We start from the raw sequence: 22,136 nt of genomic DNA, 5'->3' as shown, positions 1-22,136 counted from the left end.
TTTTTAAAATAAAAAAAATTCAATCATCTCCACTCTTAATAAACTAGAGCTAAAAAAAAATATGAACCAATTACACAAATTAGCAGTGTCTTACTTTTCTTCAATATCTATCTGAACTACAAGTATTTAAATACCACTTATCCCGACACTCCCAAAGCCTAATGGAAAATCATCATTACGAGTAAAATCTATTTATTAAATGCCATTGCAACAACCATTGGCTTTTCAAAAAGTTTCTGCCATGTGGGTACCAAAGGCTTTCACATCAAAACTTGACATATCAAGCCATCAATAATGTTAAGAGGCTAAATAACATAAAGTCAAAAAATACATAATTAATACTCACGAGTACCAGATTACTCATAATGACTATAGAGATAGGATGTGTGTTCCTCATATGATAATTTGATTTACTCATTTCAGCGTTCTGCACACGATATTTTGATTGTGCTCAAATCTATTTTTTCCTAATTTAGGATTTGTATTTTAAGAAGGCTTAGGTTTTATTATTTTGATTGAATTTTGAGTTTCCTTTTATAAAGTGATTAACATCTGAAATTTATATCGTGGTGAGGAAATACTTAAAAAAAAATATTAGACAAGTGTTATGGAACAAATAGTATGATTTCCAAATGATTTTGATAATTCAAATATTTCAAAATTGAGATATTCATTAACCATAAACTAATTTTCAATATTGTAAATACACTTAAAAATATTTGAAATTCATAATATGTAAAATATTGAAAAGTAAAATCAACTAATTTTCTTTCACCATAAACTAATCTTTGTAAATGAACTCATCTTTGTAAACTTTGTAAATGAACTCATCTTTGTAAAATTGAAATTCTGTCATGAATGCCATTATATAGTTTTCATTTTTCAGCTAATAAGTACTTTGGAAAAAAACATTTAAGAAAAAAAAATACTTAGGGAAAAAAGTATGTAAATGAACTAATCTTTGTAAAATTGAAATTCTGTCATGAATGCCATAATATAGTTTTCATTATTCAGCTAATAAGTACTTTGGAAAAAACATTTTAAGAAAAAAAAAAATAAGTAGGGAAAAAAGTAAATATGTTTTTTCATTAAGATGGAATAAAAAAAATAAAAGTGTTGATGCACCCTCATATGTAGCATTTATGACATGTACGAATAATTTTAATGACATATAATTTTTTACTTTGAAAGATAGTTATAAATACATTTGCAACATTTTTTTTACTTTGAAAGATAATCATAAAGACATTTCCCGACATTCATTTTTTTTTTAAATAGAATTTGTCATAAAGTGGATTTGTTAATTTTTCATTACAATATAAGGTATATGTTTGCCCGCATGCAACCCTATATAGAGTAACCGATAGTTTTTACCTATAAAATCTATATTTCGCTTTATATTTTCATTAAAATTTAAGTTATATGTTTGTGCGCATGCAATACTACATAGGGTAATGGATAGATTTTAGTTCTAAAATATGTGGTTATAAAGAATAGCCCTTGCAACATTATTAAAAAAAAAGTTAATGATGTTTTCATATTTTTATAAAGTTAAAATTGATCTTGAAATGATGATGTTGCGTATGCATGTAACATTGGGGACATGATATAATGTTTTTTTTTTTTAATTTAATGATTTATTTTATTTATTTATTTATTAATTTTTTTGGACTGTGTAAAATATAGTTTTACTAGTTTGATATGTAAGTGTACTTGATATGTAAGTTTACACTTGGGAACATGATATAATGCGTTTCTTTTTCTAATATAATGATTTATTTTATTTATTTGATATGTAAGTTTACACTTGGGAACATGATATAATGTTTTTCTTTTTCTAGATTTATTTATTTTATTTATTATTTTTTTTTCTGGGCCGTGTAGAATATGATTTTATTTTCGTTAAAAGTTATAATGAAAATAATAAAGTGTGTATTTTGAAATTAAAATTTATATTATGTAAAAAGTTAAAATTATATAAAAATATTTATATTTTTGAAAAAAAATATAAAATTTTGTATGACTAAAAATATTATCAAAATGCAACATTTTAATAAAGTTTTATTAGTAAAGTATTAGGCATGTTACTTTATTCGAAGCCATTGGAATTTTCAAGTTCAACCTAATTTCAAACCAATCATTTTTACTCTACATCTTTGCATATATTCATGTTAGAACATTTATCATACTTAAAATTTAAGTAATGCATATATGTTATAAAGTCCTTAAAATATTATCAAAATCCAACATTTATCCAACATTTTAGTTTTATTAGTAAAGTATTAGGTATGTTACTTTATTCAAAGCCATTGAAATTTTTAAGTTCAACATAATTTCAAACCAATCACTTTTACTCTATATCTTTACATATGTTCATGTTGAGCATTTATCATACTTAAAATTTAAGTAATGCATATATGTTATAGAGTCCTTAAATTGTGATGTAGGAAGGCATATTGATGAGTGGGAGTGATGCAATGGCATATAATAATGGGTAAGAAAGAATGGCATATTGAGTGATGCAATGGCATATTAATGGGTAAGTTATTTTTTTTATTGAAAATATTAAATGAATATATCTAAGATATTTTTTTCATTTTCTCTAGCTTGCCACATTAGAAACCAGAGCAGATACAGAAGAATTAGAGTTTAGGGAAACAAATTTAACCATAACTAATAATCTAAAACCCAAAATTTCATAAAGATAATGCCGCCCACCATGGGGAACCAATAAGAAAACAAAAATTGTGTGCCATTTGAAATTTGCAAAATCTAAATCAATAAGCTAAATAAACTAGACAAAAAAAATTGCTAAAAAATTGGATGGGAAAGCATGAAAACCGAAGGAATAAAACAATGAAACATTATAATACTAACCATAAGAAAAGGAAACGAGGTGTTAAGGTTGATGAACTATTCCTCAACTTTGTGTAACACCCCACCCCACATTTACCCACTTTTACATATTTATCAGGGTAAACATGAGCTAAGAGTTACTATGCATGACCCAGCTTCCAGTATTTAGTTATGGAAATGGGGCCTAACTTTCCAACTTGTATAAAACTTATTGCAACACCTAGGGACATATGACCACACACTTGACAACCTGATTCCACTGATGGCCATCTCTCTGAGCTTAGACCACTTCTTAACCTAACTTATAGCCTAGTCGAACACATGAAGGAAAGTTAGTGTGGCCAGAGGCCTGCAACTGCACACACAATCCATCCTTAGGGCAGATACAGCCAAATTTCCCCAGTTATATGCATCTAGCTAGGGACTTTGTCCCAAAATTTCAAGGCTAGCCTACAAGCCAACTACCTAGAACTGCACATAACTTTATCAGTGAAGTTCCTGAGTCTTCATATCCAATTTCTGAGCTTTGTTCTTGCTCAAGCTTGTTGTTTTTCCACGACCTTGGTGTCTAGGATAGAATCTTAAATCTCTGACGCTACGAAACCAAGAATCACAATGAAGCTACATTGAAAAACGAAACAATATACAACAATAAATCTACTAATGCACAAAATATACACAACCTTTTACAAAAGTATGTACACCAACCCATTATTTGTTATATTAATCCAACTAAATAATACAACATTCTAGGGCTCTCGTACCATGGATAAAGGGCCTCGAATATCCACAAGTACAATAACACAAATACAAGATAATATGCCAATCTAGCTGATGTAGTGCACCTCACAACTGCTTTTTCATACCCTACAACCTATTGGTCCTTCTACTCCCAATATTCTCACCAGTTTCTCCTTAGTACATCAAGGAACAACACATAGAGACTCCAGGAGGAGTACCACCTATCACTGTTGCAAGTATCTTTTGCTACAATGAACTTCGATTGATCCAACGTGCTCCTCTAGGCTGGTCAATACCGGAGCATCAAATTGCCTTTCCTAATGGTCACTTTAGTCCATAAAAGTGGCACATAGGCCATCAACACTTCACCAAACACACAATTTTCCAAAGTCCTCGTTTTCCACTTGTAGGGCTACTTTATACAATTACACATTACTCTCCAACAACCACAAAGTGCCTGATACAATTTGTCCACACATGATCCTATCCTCTAGCATCCAATTCATCACAAATACATCACATACCTTGCATTCCCAAGGACTAGTGTTACTAGTGCAAACATGATGCTCTAGTTAGCGCTTGTTGGCAAGCTACTACAACCCTCTTTCGACCTTCCAGACCTCTGATTTGACTTTGGCCTTCCTCAAAATGAATATGACCACCCTTTACTATTGTTCTGGGCTATTTCCATCTCTCCACCATGCCTCATGCCCTATCTGCTCCCAAGAAAGATGGTCTGCAGCCAATCTACTAACCCCTGTTTAATGTAAACTATGCCTGTGACCTGCCTTTAACTCACAACTAGAGTTTCTTCCTGCTTTAGGAAGAAAGAACCACCAACAAACTAATCGAAGACACCATCAAAACAATACTCAAACAATCCAATAGCCTCCTATAGTAATTGATGAGCCTCATAAATGGGTAATTATATGGGCTCATTTTACCTCCTAACCTAGTCAAATCAACCATTCTCTTAGCTTATTGCATGATTTTCTGATTATATTTATGCTTATAGAGTGAGTTGAGTTAGTTATGATGCCATGAGGTCTAATATGTGTTTAATGCAGATTATTGATGATTTTTGTGGTCAAAGTCAAGGATCCAGTGGACAAATGGGAACAATAAATCGAGGTGGACAAAGGAGAGGAATTGTAGGAGGGAATCCCCCTCATTTATTACTCCTCACTTCGAACTTCCCTTCATTCAGCTCAGAGTACAAGCAGCCAAGTCATGCATTAGTAGGCAGCCGAGCAAAGTGGAGGATAACTGATGTTTATCTCGAGTTTTGGGAGCCAAGCCTCCCTGATTTTGAGGAAGCTGTTGGGAGCTTCATTTGTATAAGTAGAGAGGCCTAGGGTCTTGTTAGCCTCTCTCATAAAACAATAATAAATCTAAAAATAAATAAATAAAATAAATATTTCAAGTTAGGAATTTGTGCCTAACTCTTGGGTTGTTCCTCTAAGATAGGAGTTAGTTTAGGTAACTCCTATATTGGTGTGCGTCTGGTGAGAAATTATCTCAACCAAAAGTGTCTAAGATAGCACGCACTATCTTGAGAACACTGTCTCTTATCTATTTATTTGTAACACTATATTCAATTATTTTAATGAAAATGAGAGAGAATACCTGAGGAAGCCATGAGGCTGAAGCCTTTTTCCACCCATATTTTGTTTCTGGCTTTTATGTGTGCTTGATATATTTGTCTGAGTTAATTTCTTTTTCATTAGGCCTCACGAGGGAGTTGGTCAAATTTTTGTTGAACTTTTGCTGCAGCATTGCTTATGTAAACTCTGCTCAACTTCGAGCCTATTATCTTGTGATAGTTCATGTAATCTTATTATTGTTTTGAGAATAAAGATGGAATCCTTTTTGAGTTAGCAGTGAGTCAGCCTCAAAGGGCTGAAGCTCTTGGGTTAGGGCCCAATCCAAGTAGCCAAGATCCTCTTTACTTGTATTTATATGTTTCATTTCAGTTTGTAGATTAGGTTGTTGTTAGATGCATTCCTTTTATGGTTAAGAATAGGTTGCTTTTGATGATTCAGTAGTTTGCTCCCATTTATGATTTCTATAGTAGGTTAAGTAGTGATAAAGAAAAGATTCAAAAGGCTAGCAGCAATGCCTTGGCCTATCTTCCTCCCTTTGGGACAATGATTTGAGGCAAATACCCTCTTGCTACCCCAAAAACACAGATTTTCCTCCATAAGACTTCTAGTGTTTGCAACCTTCTAGTTGGTTCATAGTCTAGTTTACTTTACTTCAGAAATTCTTCATCATGTTCATTTCCTTATTAGCAATAGTCTTCTTTCATGCTTTTCTTTCATGCAATGGTTATCAGCATTTCCTTTCATAGATCATAGTTACTTTGATGCAAAACTCTATTTTTTTGATGCACTTATTTCCTTGCTTGCTTAATCTCATTGGTTGACTGTCAGTTGTTTATGCAGCAGCTATCTTCTAGCAGCAATCTAGCTTATTAGCCATTCCACCCTCCATTTGATCCATGCCCTACAGGTCACCCAAGTCTCCCCTCAATTCTCCCTTAATTTCCTGCATTTTCTATAGACTTTCATCTCTCTCCTTGAGCAAATCCATTCATCTTTCTCTCTCCTAATGATTCTAGGTAGACCCTAGGTGCCATAGCACTTCATTCCAACCTTCATCTACCTCCTCCACCTACTCTCACACCTTAAAAACAGTGGAAACTACTCTCGGCCTCCTCCTGTAGGCCTCTTGTAGAACGTTGTTTTTCCTCTTGTATATTTCCTGTGTCCTCTTGTAGATTTTCCTATAGGGTTCCTTTTGAAGGTTGATTGTGGGAAAAGCCTCCAGAAGGCCACCTGAGACCTCCTAGGACCCATCCACACCATCCTACATCCTCTCACATCCCAAAACCACCCTCCATCGCCACCTATTCGCTGCCACATTCACAAACAAATAAATTACATGCATGTCAAATTCACCTAAAAATACATAAAAATCCAAAAATATGCTTTTTGCTCATTTACTTCTAGAAATAGCTTAGTTAGATGTTGTTTACTTCCTTGAGTAGGTAATGGCATTCTTTTCATGATTTCCATAGTGCTTTCTACAAAAGTAAGATTAGTGGTTAACTAGGATTTCCTTGGTTTGCTTTACATTTCAGTCTTCCTTTCTGCAAGTAGAATAGAATCAGTAGGGTAATCCATAGAAGTTGGCTTGAGCTCCTAGCGATCTTGCGCCGACTGACCAAGTGACAACCTGCAGTAAGAACTAGTACTTGTGCATACAGCACCGTCGCTTCCAAGTTTTTTACAAACTACTAGGTTGATAAAAGTAAAGTAGGAAGCCCGGGAGTTGCAACATTGTTGCTGCAGTACTGAAGCTCACCAGTACTTTGGCCCTGTAAGAGACAAACAATTCCACAAAAACAGTCTCAAACAAGCTTCTTCTACCTCCTTTTCTAATTTGTATGCCTTAGAGATGTATCTTTTATGAATAGATGCACTTTGATGGTGAAAATGACCTCTCCATTCACTTCTATTTATACAAAACTCATGTGGTATCAACACACAACTTGTGGCACTCTAAAACATCAAGTTGGCCTCCATTAGGTGCCACATTAACCCACATCTACATTAAAACAATCATATCTCATCATAGACAAATCAGAATTCGATGATCTTCATTGTGATGAATTCCTCTCAATGTCCTCTATCATCTCCATCCATCACATGCACAAAAATCCTCACGGTTTCACACCCACTAGTTTGGGTGCACATCCTACACCTTGGGTTCCAAGCCTACAATTACCTATTGTGACACTCCATCCTCCAAACCCCAAACTTTATGCCTTGGAGTACCTCCCAAGCTACCAAAAATCAACAAAACTTACACAACACACATTAGATATTTATACAAATACTTGGTAAATATGGTACATGTAGGTCATGAATTCATAATTGTTCACTAATTCATTAATTTCTTTAGATGTTCATCCAAAAGGTTTACTTACCTCTCATTCCTAGCTACAATAAACACAAATTAGCTCATGCATTCATATAAATCATCCAAGATCATTTCAACCATGAACAATATCAATAACAAGGCCACATCATATAATAAGAAATATACCATACATGTAACCAACATTTAACTAGAATGAAGCCATGACAAACCAATCATATATTCACACATTAAACCAAAATGTTTTCTCATTGATCTCATTAAATAATAACACATATTAATATATGCATAGTGCCAACTAATTTAGTGACTTCCATGTATCACTCGACATAGATTGGGCTGAACCAAATATTTCTTCCAGCCAATCACCCCTATGCCATATTCCAATCATGAATGTGGGATCACATGGGAAAAATAAAAACATAACCATATAGGGAATCTAGAGGAAACCACCTCCACCCTCATACCACAATGATTTCACCGAATACAAGGTCTAGAAATCACCAAAACCAATACAAGTTTGAATGCCTCAGAATTTCTTCACCATATCCAGAGGAATTTTCCTATCTGCACCCACCTGTTAAGATTTCTAGGAGAAAACCATCTCCACTTTCAACCCTCGGGAATTTTCCCGAGACCACCTCAACCAAGATCTAAAATCTATCAGAATACAAAGCTTAACCAAAAGAGGAAACCCACTACATCATGGTTATCCATGAAATGGTGTAGGCAAGGCTATACATAACTGTCAATCCAGGAAAATCTCCATTGCAATGAAAACAAAATAACCAAATAGCCAATGCATGAACTGTGCATTCAAATCCCAACATGATAACTCACACATGAAAAATGTTACCCGCAAAAATCCTCCTACTTGCTACTCTCTTCTTTGTTCTTTCCTTCCCTTTTCTAGTTGTTGTTCAAGCCTTCTTCCTGGCTACCACTCAAATTCCACTTGCATTCCTTTCTTGTCTCTTACTTTTCTTCCTTGTGCCCAAGTGCTTCCAAGTTCTCTCTATATCTTCCTTCCTCTTTATGTAGTGTTCTCTATTTCTCTTTTCCAAAAGTGAATATTAGAATTTCTCTCTCTTTCATTTCTTTTATTTTTGTTTTTATTTCTTCTTCATTTTCCATTGCATGCAAATTATTTTACTATTTTCTCCTTTTCTTGTCACTTCCTCTTCCCCATTTGTTGAAGTGGAATTTCTTTCATTTTCTTTTATTTCTTTTGCACTTTTCCACATGTCCTTGCTAGCCTATAATAAACAATTTTCCATTTATTTATTTTTTCCTCTTGCCAATGCCAGTGCCAATTTCCATAGCCAATAGATAATTAATTAATCACAAGTGATTCCCAGTATAATTCCTTTCCCCTGATTCAACATGGAATATGTGTCCCGTGATTGCGGTTTGATTTATTTACATGGAAACTTAATCTGGGGATGTTACAAACCCCTCCCCTGTGGGAGAACACCATCCTCAGTGTTCTTCGACACTTACGAAAAATAAAAAATCTAAAAACATGACATCATACTGCTTATGGAGGTTTATAAACATAGCTCAATGTCGTATTTACAATGAAATATTGATTATTTGAGCTTTATAAACACAAACCGATACAATTTTTACAATGAAAGACACACACACACACACACACACAAATATATATGTACATATACCAAAGCACGTTTTCTTCAACCAGAAAATATAGAATGATATAATGCTCACATCTGATCAACCTTCTCCCATGTAGCTTCACTAGGCCCAAAGTGCTTCCACTGCACTTTAACTTGCTAAATTTCTTGGTTACAAAGCATGAGATTCTTCTTCCCTAGGATGCATTGAGGCTCTAGCTGGAACTCTCCTTATGGCTCCACCTGTAATAGAGACCAATCAATAATATGATCAACATCCTGTACATATATTTTAAGCAAAGCAACTTGAAAAACTTCATGGATTTTCAGTGATGGAGGAAAGGAAGGTTTGCATGCCACTGGTATAATCCTCTCAAGGATCTCAAAAGAACTATAATGTCAAGGTGCCAACTTAGCACATGACCCAATATTCAAGGAGTTATTCTTGGGATTGATACACAATTACACATTCTCTCTAACCTAAAACTCCATGAATACTCTATGTTGATTTGTGTAACTTTTTTGCATGTCCTGTATTACCATTAAATTCTTTTTGATAACCTTCATCTCCTACTCCATCTTTATTAACATATCTGGTCCAATCAACACCCTTCTCACTTGATCACTCCAACTTATAGGAGTATTAAAAGTCCCTCCCCTAGAGAGCCTCAAATGGGCTCATCTTCAAGGATTCATGATACCCATTAATATAAGGAAACTGCATGAGTGGAAGATACTCCTCCCACTTCTTTTTCTAATGCATATCGTACATCATCAACATATCCTCAAGGATCATGTTGATTCTCTCTGTCTTCCCATCTTTCTATGGATGGTAATATGTACTAAAGGCTAACTTTATCCTCAATCCTACAAATAACTCCTTCCAAAACCTGGAAGTGAATTTGACATCTCTATCTGATATAATCCTCTTTGGAACTCCATGAAACCTCACTATCTCCTTAATGAGTATCTAAGCCACTTCGCTCTCTAAGTTAGTAGAATTTACTGCAATAACGTGAGCTACCTTGCTCAACCAGTCAACCACAACCATGATAGAGTCATGCTGTCTTGATGTCCTTGGAAATCATATAATGAAATCCATGGAAACGACCTCTCATTTCCATTCTAGAATCAGAATATACTGCAACAAACCAACTGCATGCTTGCATTCAACTTTTACCTATTGACAGTCCAAGCACTTAGCAACAAATTCAAACACCTCTTTCTTCAAATTAGGTCAATAGTATAATTTATTGATAGCTTTCAAAGTCTTCTGGTATCCTAGGTGGCTTGAATATCACTTGATATGCATCCAAAGGAAGAAAATTGAGGTTTTTTGTTGTAGGCATGCCATTAAGCTCAAATGCACAAGACTTCACCCAATAATGAACTCTTATCTTGGTCATTGTAGACAACGACACCAACCAAGATTTTGCATGCACTTTCTTATTCAAAAGGCATTGATCCACAAGTTCAGGACTGATATAGCTATAGTTTGATCTTGGACCAATCAAAATAGAAACAACTCTATTACAAAGCTTACCATCCATATCGATAATGGATGCCTAATTGTTTTCTTATAAGTTATCAACTGTTGCATAGATTTGAGGAATGATCTAACATATATCACCAATTTTATGTGCATCCTAAGCATTATAGTTCTGAGGTCTGCCACCCTGATAGAATGGAAAATCCTTCTTGTGATGATCTCTACCACAAATCCAACACTTCAATGGTTCTCTCCCACTTCCTTTATTTTGCTGCTCCATAAGCTAAGACCTATGTCCTTTCTCCACTACATTAGACTTCTTATGTGGTGTCACATTTTCCTTCATGCATGTATCTTGAGATCTTCCTTACATCTTGGGCCATTTTCCTTTAGTCTTCTCACTACCCTTCCAATCACGCTTGAACTCAAGCTTACTCTTTGACTGTTCATAACAATCCTTCAACCTTTTGATGGCTTCCTTCAATGACTAAGGCTCATTAACCTCAATCCTATATTTGAATGATAATGACAATCTACCAATGAATATTTGGATCTTTTCTTTCTCATCCTTGAGATATGGCATATATATCAATAGCTCTAGAAATATCATTGTATATTCATCATCTTTCATGGAACCCATATTGACCTCGTAGAATTCCTTGGCCTTTCCTTCATAATACCTCTCAAATAGGTACTTCCGCCAGAAGAGTCTTTCAAATTCTTCCCAAATCAGCTCCTCTTCCCTGATGCCCTTGACATGTTTGAAATCTTCCCGCTATATATCTAATTTTCCTTTAATATTGAAAGTATCTATCTTGGCCTTCATATTCTCTGATTAATCATGAATTCTAAAACTTTTTCTGATTCCAAGAAGTCATGCTTCTACATCTTCTAATTTTTTCATCTCACCATCAAAAGTAAGTGGCTTAGCTTTGTTGAATTCTTCTAGAAAATACCCCTTATAACTCCTCCTATAATGATGCTAGTAGTGATGGCAATGATGTATCCCAAAAGTAGAGCTAGAAAAAAATCCATGTGTATTATCCCTCTTCTCAAGTGTATCAAAGAGTTTAACACTCTTTACTCTATCATCCCTATCCATCCTGTACCTTTTCTGAGACCAACTTCCATCTTCACCATTAGTATTTTCTTCCTGTCTATCTCCATGACTAGTCCCCAACTGTCCCTGCTTTTGTAAATCTGAAAGGCTATGAAGAATAATTGCATTAACATCAAGATTTTTTTTTTGAGCTTTTGCAAGCCTTTGTTGGGATTCAATAAACTGCTCATTATCAACTTTAGAACTTTTTATCTTTCCCCTCAAACTTCTTATTGTATATGCCAGATCAGGAGAGTCTCCCTCTCCCTACAGCTTAACTGATTTCTCCTCTGGCATGTATGTGGATTCATATGAACTGTAGTCAACCACCTTGCCCTTCATCTCTTAGCCTTCTATTTTCCTACAGCATACCACTGTTAGATAACCAAATAAAAGGCATAATCAAAAGTGTTACCTCATTTTAATTCTTGTGAGGCTATTGCACATGCATAGGTGATTCCATATTAGAACAATACATAATAATATTAAGAGAATATTAATCCATACACGAATCAAGATACTATCACAAAAATGTAACAACATAATCAATACTAACAAATAAAATAATTGACATGCATGCATGATAAACACATAGAAATGTGCAAATCTATATGCATAACACTTTTGTTTTACCCCGAGGTCTAATGCTTTGAAGTTTCCTTGATACCACTATGTAAAACACCACCCCAAATTCACCCACTTTTACATACTTACCAAGGTAAACATGAGCTGAGAGTTACTATGCATGACGCAAATTCCAAAATTCAGTTATAGAAATGGGTCCTAAGGTCACACATTTTACATCCTAATTCCACTTGTGGCCATCTCCTTGAGATCATAACACTTTTTAACCTAACATATATCCCAATCGCACATATGAAGGTTGGTCAATGCAACTAGAGGACGCTGACTAGATGCACAACCCATCCTCAGAACAACTACAACCAATTTTTGTTATGAAGCCAACTCACAAAAAGATAGAAAATATAGATGAACACCTTAGAAATAAGCCTCTTCGAGGGGGAAACCTCCTTACATTACACAAATGAACAATTCTTGGATCATACAAATGACAATACCTCCTTTCTATATATAGGAGTCTAAGGAGTCATAATATAATCAGAGCCGACATAACAATAATAATGTAAGGGAACAATAATAACAATAGTGGGCTTCTAGGGAGCACAATAATAACAATATGGGGACTACATGGGTACAACAATATAATAAGGGGGTTGTACTAGTAACAATAAGGGGTTACATTGGTATTATAGGGGCCTAATATGCCCCTCTCCTTTAAACAGTGTTGTCCTCAATGCTTGAGTAGTTCTTGATGCTTTTGTATACAATTATTGTCCTCCCATGTGGAATCTTCAGCAGGTAAGTATTTCGTAACTGTTGGGTTCTTGCTTCTGTAACTGCTCCAGATTCCAATATGAATTTTCCTTCCTCTTCAAGTTCTAGAAATATTGTTTGAATTGGGATATTCTACAACTTTTGAATGAGTGGCCACACTTCTTTGTCCTTCTTCCATTCATCTCTTGCTTTGTTTATCCAATCTAGTAGTATAATAGCACAAAACAATGCTACCACATCCTCATCCCTTCTTGAGAGTGTATCTGCAACAAAAATTTTCTTCCCTTTTCTGTAGATGATGTCAAAGTCATAACCCAACATATTTGCGACACATTTTTTCTATTCTTCTAAAGATTATATTTGTTCTAAAAAGTATTTAAGACTATCATGATCCTTTTTTACCTTGAAGTGTCTTCTCATTGGGTAAGGTCGCCATTTCTTAAGTGCATGTAGTATTGCCAACATTTCCTTCTCATAAAAAGCTTGCTTGAAATGTAGTCGTAAAAATACCTAATCACCTACATCAAAAAAAATTTCACTGCGATGTTGATCTACCTATTGTTTCATTAGATTCTGCACCAAAGTGGCGTTATCCTTTAAAAGTTGGAGAGCTTCTTGTTGATGCTCGATGTGATCTTTCACTACTTGAACCTTTTTCTTCTTGATATGTCCTTCTATCGTGAGAGTTTGAGGAGTGGTAATTTCTTCCAATGCTTTACAAGATATGGTCGGATTCATTTCTTGATGCTCTTTGTGATCTTTCACTTCTTGAAAATTTTTCTTCTTCATATGTCCTTCTATCTTGATAGTTTGAGGAGTGGCAATTCCGGCCAATGCATTACAAGATATGGTTGGATTCATTTCTTCTTTCTCGATGTGATCTTTCATTTCTTGAACCTTTTTCTTCTTGATATGTCCTTCTATCTTCAAAGTCTGAGGAGTGGTAATTCTTGCCAATGCTTTACAAGATATGGTCGGATTAATTTCTTCTTTCTCTGGGGTTGGGTCCTGGCATATATCCTCTTCTTTTGATGTTTCTTGATCCTTTTCTTCTTCCTCTTCATACTCTATGTAAAATAATTTCTTCTCAACACACTTATGACCTTTAGTGCATTTGCTATCACAATTGTAACAAAGCCCTTTTTCTCTTTTTTCTTCCAAATGTTGTGGCATAAACCTTGTAGGTTGCGGAAGGCTAAGAGAAGAAACACTTCCATAATTATAGTCGTGAGGGGTGGGATTCCTTATTTCCATAATTTCGCTTTCACTTTTTCTTGTCCACCTAAATGCCTTCTCCAATGAATCAGGTTCCCAAAGACAAACCTCATATTGAATGTTATCCTTTAAAGTACCTATGAAGACATTAATCCTTTGCTTCTCTGGAATACCATTTCCACTTATATTCAATTTTTGAAAGTCCTCAATGTGCTTTGCCATTGAACACTTTTTTTTGAGATTTATCAATTGGTTAAAGAATGTGTTTCTCTTTGTATCCTCACCATGTGCTATCATTTCCTCCGTCAAAATTGACCACGTAACAAGTGGTTTACGAGAACAAAGCCCTTTATACCATAAAAATTGATTTGGTTCCAAATATGAATATGCAATATGTACCTTTTGTAACAGTTGAACCTCATGTAGATCAAAATATTGCTCCATCTGTAGTATCCAATTTACCATATCCTTGCCATCAAACTTCCTCATATCGCCTTTTCTTGATTTTAGGAGCTCGGTCTTGAAATTACTATAACCCTATAATTTCAAATCTTCCAGTTCTAAAATTGTGAAATACAGTAGCCCTCTATTTCTTCTTTCCAATGCCACTATTTTTATCAAAATAGGATTCTCCAAGAAAGAGTTATGCACAATCTCCCAAGATGACTTGATTATATACCTTTTCAGAAGGGTGAATTTCTATGAAGTGCAACGTGTGACAGTTTTGACCTTTGGTTTTGAAAAATATATACAGGAAACTATAGTCCGTCCTCTTTCTGTAAATTCTTACGAAATTTAATCTGATGCTCAGAGACAGCTTATATTCTCCTTCCTAGAACCTATGGAAGTGGGTATGTCAATGAGCAGACACTTTGACTTACAATGGACAAGGAGCAAGAGCAAAAGCAAGAGTGTTACCGCAAGCCCGAAAATGAGTGTGAGAAGCCAGCATGAAGCAAGGCAGTGTGGGCGCAAGCGTTAAGCCAAGCAGTAATAATAAATCTAGCCTTTTCTGTAGCTAAGATGATTTTCCCAAGGTCACCTGTTTGGAATGTAATTCAAGGGTCTGCAAAAACCCTAACTTCCTCAGACTATATCAATGAAAATATAGCGAGACAGGATCTGAAATTCGGAATCGAGGTTTAAAACGATTTCTTCTCAAATGGGTTTTTGTTTTAGCTTTTGAAACTTCGTAGCAAAAGTGTTATAGAGAAAATCCCATGACGACCTGTTTTAGTTGACATTTCGGAGCTTGCAAAAACCATAACTTCCTTAGATCATATCTCTGAACATATAGCGAGATAAGACCTAAAATTTGGACCCTAGGTTCCGCGCGATTTCGTCTCAAATGGGTTTTTTTTTAGCTTTCGAAACTTCGTAGCAAAAAGGTTATAGAGAAAATTTCACGATGACATGTTTGGAGCAGTGAAACCCTAGAATCCAAAGCTCTGATACCAAATGTGATGAAACCAACTCACAAAAAGATAGAAAAGATAGAAGAACACCTTAGAAATAAGCCTCTTCAAGGGGGAAACCTCCTTACATTGCACAAATGAACAATTCTTGGATGATACAAATGACAAGACCTGCTTTCTATATATAGGAGTCTAAGGGGTCATAATATAATCAGAGTCGACATAACAATAATAATGTAAGGGAACAATAATAACAATAGTGGGCTTCTATGGGGCACAATAATAACAATATGGGGACTACATGGGTACAACAATATAATAAGGGGGTTGTACTAATAACAATAAGGGGTTACACTGGTAGTATAGGGGCTTAACAATTTTTCGTAGTTTTGTGCCTACGGCCAGGGACTTTGTCCCAAAATTTCAAGGATAGTCTACACAGCAACTGCCCAAAACTTTATGAACAGAGTTCCCGAGTCTTCATATCCTATTTCTAGCTTTGTTCTTGCTCAAGCATACACAACACATGTTAGACATTTAAAAAAGCACTTGGTAAACATGGTACCTGTAGGTCATGAATGCATAATTGTTCATTGATTCGTTAGTTTCTTCAGATGTTAATCCATAAGGCTTACTTCCATCTCATACCTAGCTGCAATAAACACATAATAGGTCCTTCATTCATATAAATCATCTAAGATCCTATCAATCATGAACAATATCAATACCAAGAGTGCATCATATAATAAGAAATATACGATGCATGTAACCATCATTTAACTATAATGAAGCCATGACAAACCAATCCTATATTTACACATTAAACCATAACTTGTTCTCATTGATCTCATTAAAGAATAACACAAATTAACATATGCATAGTGCAAAACAAGTCATAGACTTCGATGTACCACCCGACCAGAGTTTGGGATAAACCAAATATTTCTTCCCTCTAATCACCAATGTGCCATATTCCAAGCATGAATGTGGGATCACACGGGATAAACCAAAACATAACCATATAGGGAATCCATAGGAAACTACCTCCACCCTCATACCACAATGATTTCACCCTATACTGGATCCAGAAATCACGAAAATCAATACAAGATTGGATGCCTCAGTATTTCTCCACTATGCCCAGAAGAATTTTCTTATCTCCATGCACTTTTCAAGAGTTCCAGGAGAAAACCATCTCCACCCTCAACCCTTGGGAATTTTCTCGAGACCACCTCAACCAAGATCCAAAATCTCTCAGCATCCAAAGATAAACCAAAACATGAAACCCACTACATCATGGATATCCAAGAAATGGCATAGGCAAGGCTATACATAAATATAAATCTACAAAAATATCCATGCCAATTACAAAAAGAAAACCAAAAATCCAATGCATTAACCATGCATTCAAATCCCAGCATGATCAATCACACATGCACACTGTTACCTGCAAAAATTGTTTGATTGGTTTCTCTTTTCTCTATTACTTTCGGCTCTTTGCTAGTTGTTCTTCAATCCTTCTTGGCTGCCACAAAAATTTCTCATGTGCTCCTTGCTTGTCTCTTTCTTGTGTTTTGTTTTTTTCCTTGTGCCCAAGTGCTCTCTCTCACTGGCTTTCTCTTCTTGTAAAGTTCTCTCTTGCTCTTTTCCAAAAGTGAATGGTAGAATGTCTCTCTCTCTCATTTCTTTTCTTTTCCTTTTCCTTTTTCTTCATTTTCCCTTGCATGCATATTATTTTAATATTATATCCCTTTCTTGTCCCTTCCTCTTCCCCATTTGCTAAAGTGGAATTTATCTCATTTTCTTCTATTTCTTTTGCATGTTATCACATGTATTTGCTAACCTGTAATAAATAATTTGCCATTTATTTCCTTTTTCCTCTTGCAAATTCCAATGCCAATTTCAATAGACAATAAATAAATAATTAACCACAAATGATTCCCAATATAATTTTTTTCCGCTCATTCAGTTTGGAATATGCATCCCATGACCTTGGTTTGATTTATTTACATAGAAACTTAAACCGAGGTTGTTAGATCTTGCATGGTCTTGGAATTGGAGAGTTGGATTGAGACCCCATCTCTAGCTTGACAATATTTCCTACCCAATTTTCAACTCTATCAATTGAATCACCTCTTTAATGTCTATAGGGGTTTTATCATGAAAGATGTGAGTGGAAGACTTAACATGAAAACTAGCTCGGGAACCACCCAAAGCATTGTGACCTCCTATTTTTCTTCAGTTGTGAACTTGCTGGTATGTCATAGATGACAAAGGTAGTAGGATTTCACTAAGGCCTGGTTGGAGCTAGGTGGGAACCTATATAATCCCATGGTGGAAGATTTAATTAAAAGGTCATGCTGAGTGGGTTACATTTACAATGAATTTAGGGCAAGTCTAATCCAAGTGGATATTGGTGTCCACCTTCCTATTCCACTTGGACCCCCAACACTATTTCTTTCAGTTTCCTTAATTGTAGCACAATTTACTATTTTTTGCATTTTTCCGAGTCTTGCACTTTTAGAGTCATTTTTAGGCCCTAAATGACATTTTTTTTGGAAAAAAGGAAAACTTATATCTTGCAATAGGGTTTTGTAGTCAAAACTTATAGTTGGATAGATGTTTCTAATGAGCTATCATATATGTCAAATACAGATCGTATTCCAAAGTTACAACCCGAGAAAGTTGGTGTATGAACTAATGCTAACAGGGCCAAAAAACTTGTGGCACTTCATCTCCTGGGGTTAGGTTTTTGGATGTTTTGGGTTCTTCCTTGTTTCTCAATAATAAAAAGGCATGTGAGTCTCATTGTAACATAGTTCGAAGGCATGTAGCTGCCACATCTCTTCTTAGAGATAGGCTACCATCACCCAAGCTAGTTTATTTCCATTTTTAGTGGAAACAAATTTCAATATTTTGTTATTAATGAATTGGAGTTTAGTTTTCACTATATATTTATGTTTATATTTAAATTCATTTTTCATTTCGTTCTTGCATAAATATGATCAATGGTATCAAAGTGGTCTTCTCTTTCTCTATTTTTCTATGCATGTCCCCAGTGAGGTCGGGGTATAAGGAGTTAGGGTTTGGACTGGTTAAACCTTTGCAAGAACGACCTCGCTGACCCTGACAACCTCCCATGCAAGAAGAAAATAAATATGATGGAGTGGTAGATCCTTTTAAAATATTTCTCAAAGAAGCCCTTGAGAGATAAAGCAATGAGATTATGGAAAAAATTTCCTAGACCCTTTGGTTGATGCCAACAGGCGATGCATCATCATCCAACAACCACCCCAGAGGCACTACTCCCTTTAAGGTACAAGTCAGCTTTGACATTCCCATATTTGAAGGCTAGATATATGCAAGTGCCATAGATAAATGGTTAAATCTATAGGAAGGATATTTTTCGATTCTTGATATTTACAATAGGGAAAAGATTACTTTTTGTTAAACACACATGGACAGCACAAGAGATATGAAGGATAAATCATGCAGTACATTTTTTTATTAACAGAAGATATACATTTATAGTACATTATGTGACTCTTGGGTTTCAGATCCCAAGGTCTCTTGGACTGCTTTTGTCCATTCAACTTCCACACTAACCATTTAGGATTAGGTGTCCAACATTCCCCCCCTTAATCCGAAGGGTTATGTATGAGTCCAAGAAGAGAGCTGTAATACAAAATGTGCAAAAAAATGCATGGCAGCACTAGGCTGAATGTGCTCTATGAAATGTTGGTAAAAAAGGCAGTGGTTTAACGATGACCACCAACACTGGAATGCTTAGTGCAGTTCCCGGAACTCTTCCAAAACTGGAAAGAAACTGAAGTTTTCTGCTAGAGGAAGTGATCCTATTGTTTTAAAGAGGGAAACCTTCAACCATAAAAGGGAGGTCTCACCCCGCATAAAAGGTAAAACTTCAACCTGAAAAGGGAAGTCTCAACCTGTGATGGTTTAAGGATAACCAAAAACTTTGGAATGCTTAATGCAATTCCTGGAACTCTTCCAAAACTGGCAAGAAGCTGGAGTCTTCTGCTAGAGGAAGTGTTCTCAATTTTGTTCCTGGAACTCTTCCAAAACTGGCAAGAAGCTGAAGTCTTCTGCTAGAGGAAGTGTCCCAGATTTCCAACTGAAGGCATGTTCACGGGAATCTTTGTCTCTGGCTACAACTCTGAAACTGGTGTGGCAGGTTGTGGCTCAGGCTCACTTGATGTGGCTTTGAAGCTTGTAGATGACCATCATTTCCCCCCCTGTCAGATACAAGGTGAGATGATGGAGAAAACTCAACTGCAAGACTATTCAATATTCTGGAACAAGTTCTGACATATGTTTGGAATATCTTCTTGGATGTTGATGCCCATTGCCAAGAAGAGATCCATCCAAGATGAATCTTTGTTCTTGCAGGACGTTTGTTTCTGAAGCATCTATGTGAAGAATGGTTGGTTTTATGACAGTGCTCACATGGATGAAGATCAAAACAGTGATCTTTCAGATGGTCAACTCGGTCACAGTGTTGGAATTTCACGATCTGTTGTTGTTGTTGTTGTTGTTGTTGCTGTGGAAGAGGGGCAGAGTCTGGAACAACTGGAGGTGAACTGTCATGAGGAGCAGGTGAACTGTCATGAATAAATCCAGCACTTTGAAACTGAATGGGCTTGGCATAGTCTGGAATATGAAAGGACAAGTCCTTGTCATATCCAAGACCAGTTCTGTGCTTGTTGTGGACAAGTTGTTCCCAAGGTCTAATGATGGGCTTGGGAAGTGCAGATTGAGTTTCTGCATCTGCATGTTCAACTGCTGCTTTATTTGAATAAATTGTAACATTATTGACATGTTGCTGATGGGTGGTTGTCTCAGTGTTCTGAACAAAAATAGGTTCAGAATGGTGTCTATTTTGATGTAGCTCTTCTTGCTGTAGCTGTGATTCAAGCTGCAAAAAATCGATCTTTTCCTGTGCATTTTGTAGACATGTCTGAATTTCTGAGAGAGATCCTTTGCTGATTTGTAATGTGTCATCAACAGTGGATTGTATAAGAGTTTTCATGAACTCTAATACTTCAGTAATTGTAGCCATTTTTCTCAATAGAAATGCACCACTAGAAACTTGTTTTAGAGTGAAAATGTACCCTAAATAATCACAATGCTTGCAACAAATAGCAGACAATCACCCCAACAATTAAAGCAATCTTCTCATTAGAATCTGTTGAGAAAAACAAATTTGTTTGTTGCACATAAATTTATGCCCAAACTGCACAATAGGAACAAGTAAATTGAACAAGCAGCAACTTTAAATTGAATTGGATCTTTCAAATACTCCTTCACTTTCAAATCAACATCAGCAACAGGTTCCCAGAATCCACGTTCTTTAAAATGGACTAGTAACATGAATCTCAGCTTTTTACCCAAATCAAAAACCTCAATCGCTGGCAATTTCACAACTGTACCATTGTCTTTTAATGCTTCCACATGTAGTAATAGTCTCCAAATAAACTTATATTATCTAGTAGCAAATTCAGAGATTAAATGCAACGACCATTAAGTGATAGCTACTACATAATGGACTGTTCTCATTCAAAAACTTAACTTAAACAAAGAACAGATTGGAAGATAGAACTCGACAATTAAATGTCAGCGAATACAAATTAGTAGATATTTAATTATCAGTCCCCAAAATGGCACCTAAACATTTTTTTATGATGTACGCTGCCCAGGATATGGAAGAATAGATTCCCTCTTCACCACAGTCCTTGTATCATCATCAAACCATACTCATTCAACTTCTGAGATAGCATACAGTCCCTTTAATGCAGCTACATCAATAACAGAAGGTGGAAACACGCAAAGAATACCGGTGACCTTGGTATCATCCACTGGATGCTAGAATCACAACAATCAACCTAGTTAGTGTCCAGAACGAGTGAGCCGCCCTTTATTATAATAATACAAGATCGAATCAGTGGGATAAATTTCCTGCACAATTCAATCAAGCCAACGAGACTGTGCACCGTTGGCAAATAACAAAACCTTGCTGGTATGAAGTTGCTTCACGTAACAAAACCCTCAGTCAAGCAAGAGATAAATGGACACATCTAAAAATATGGTCAAGCAATAGAGAGCTTGCAATATGGATTCCTCATCGATGAAGTCATAACCTTAAGAATCAAGAGAATTGGGGATCTGTCAGTGAATATTTCTCTTTATGATACCACCGTGGAGTTTAAAATTCACCAAAGTCCATGTGGCCTTTATCCATGTGAAGAAAAATTCAGATACCCATTAACTCCCAATAAGAGATAAATATAGCCCAGAGACAATGAAATAGTCTGCACTTCCAGATTGTAGCAGCTTGTTCAACCAACAATTAATAGAGGGTGCAATCAGCTTAA

This window comes from Pinus tabuliformis, chromosome Q (genome assembly GCF_031772625.1).
Source record: "Pinus tabuliformis cultivar Carrire ecotype Pingquan chromosome Q, CPIR1, whole genome shotgun sequence".
In the NCBI taxonomy this organism is placed as follows: domain Eukaryota; kingdom Viridiplantae; phylum Streptophyta; class Pinopsida; order Pinales; family Pinaceae; genus Pinus; species Pinus tabuliformis.
This window is presented reverse-complemented; position numbering follows the sequence as displayed.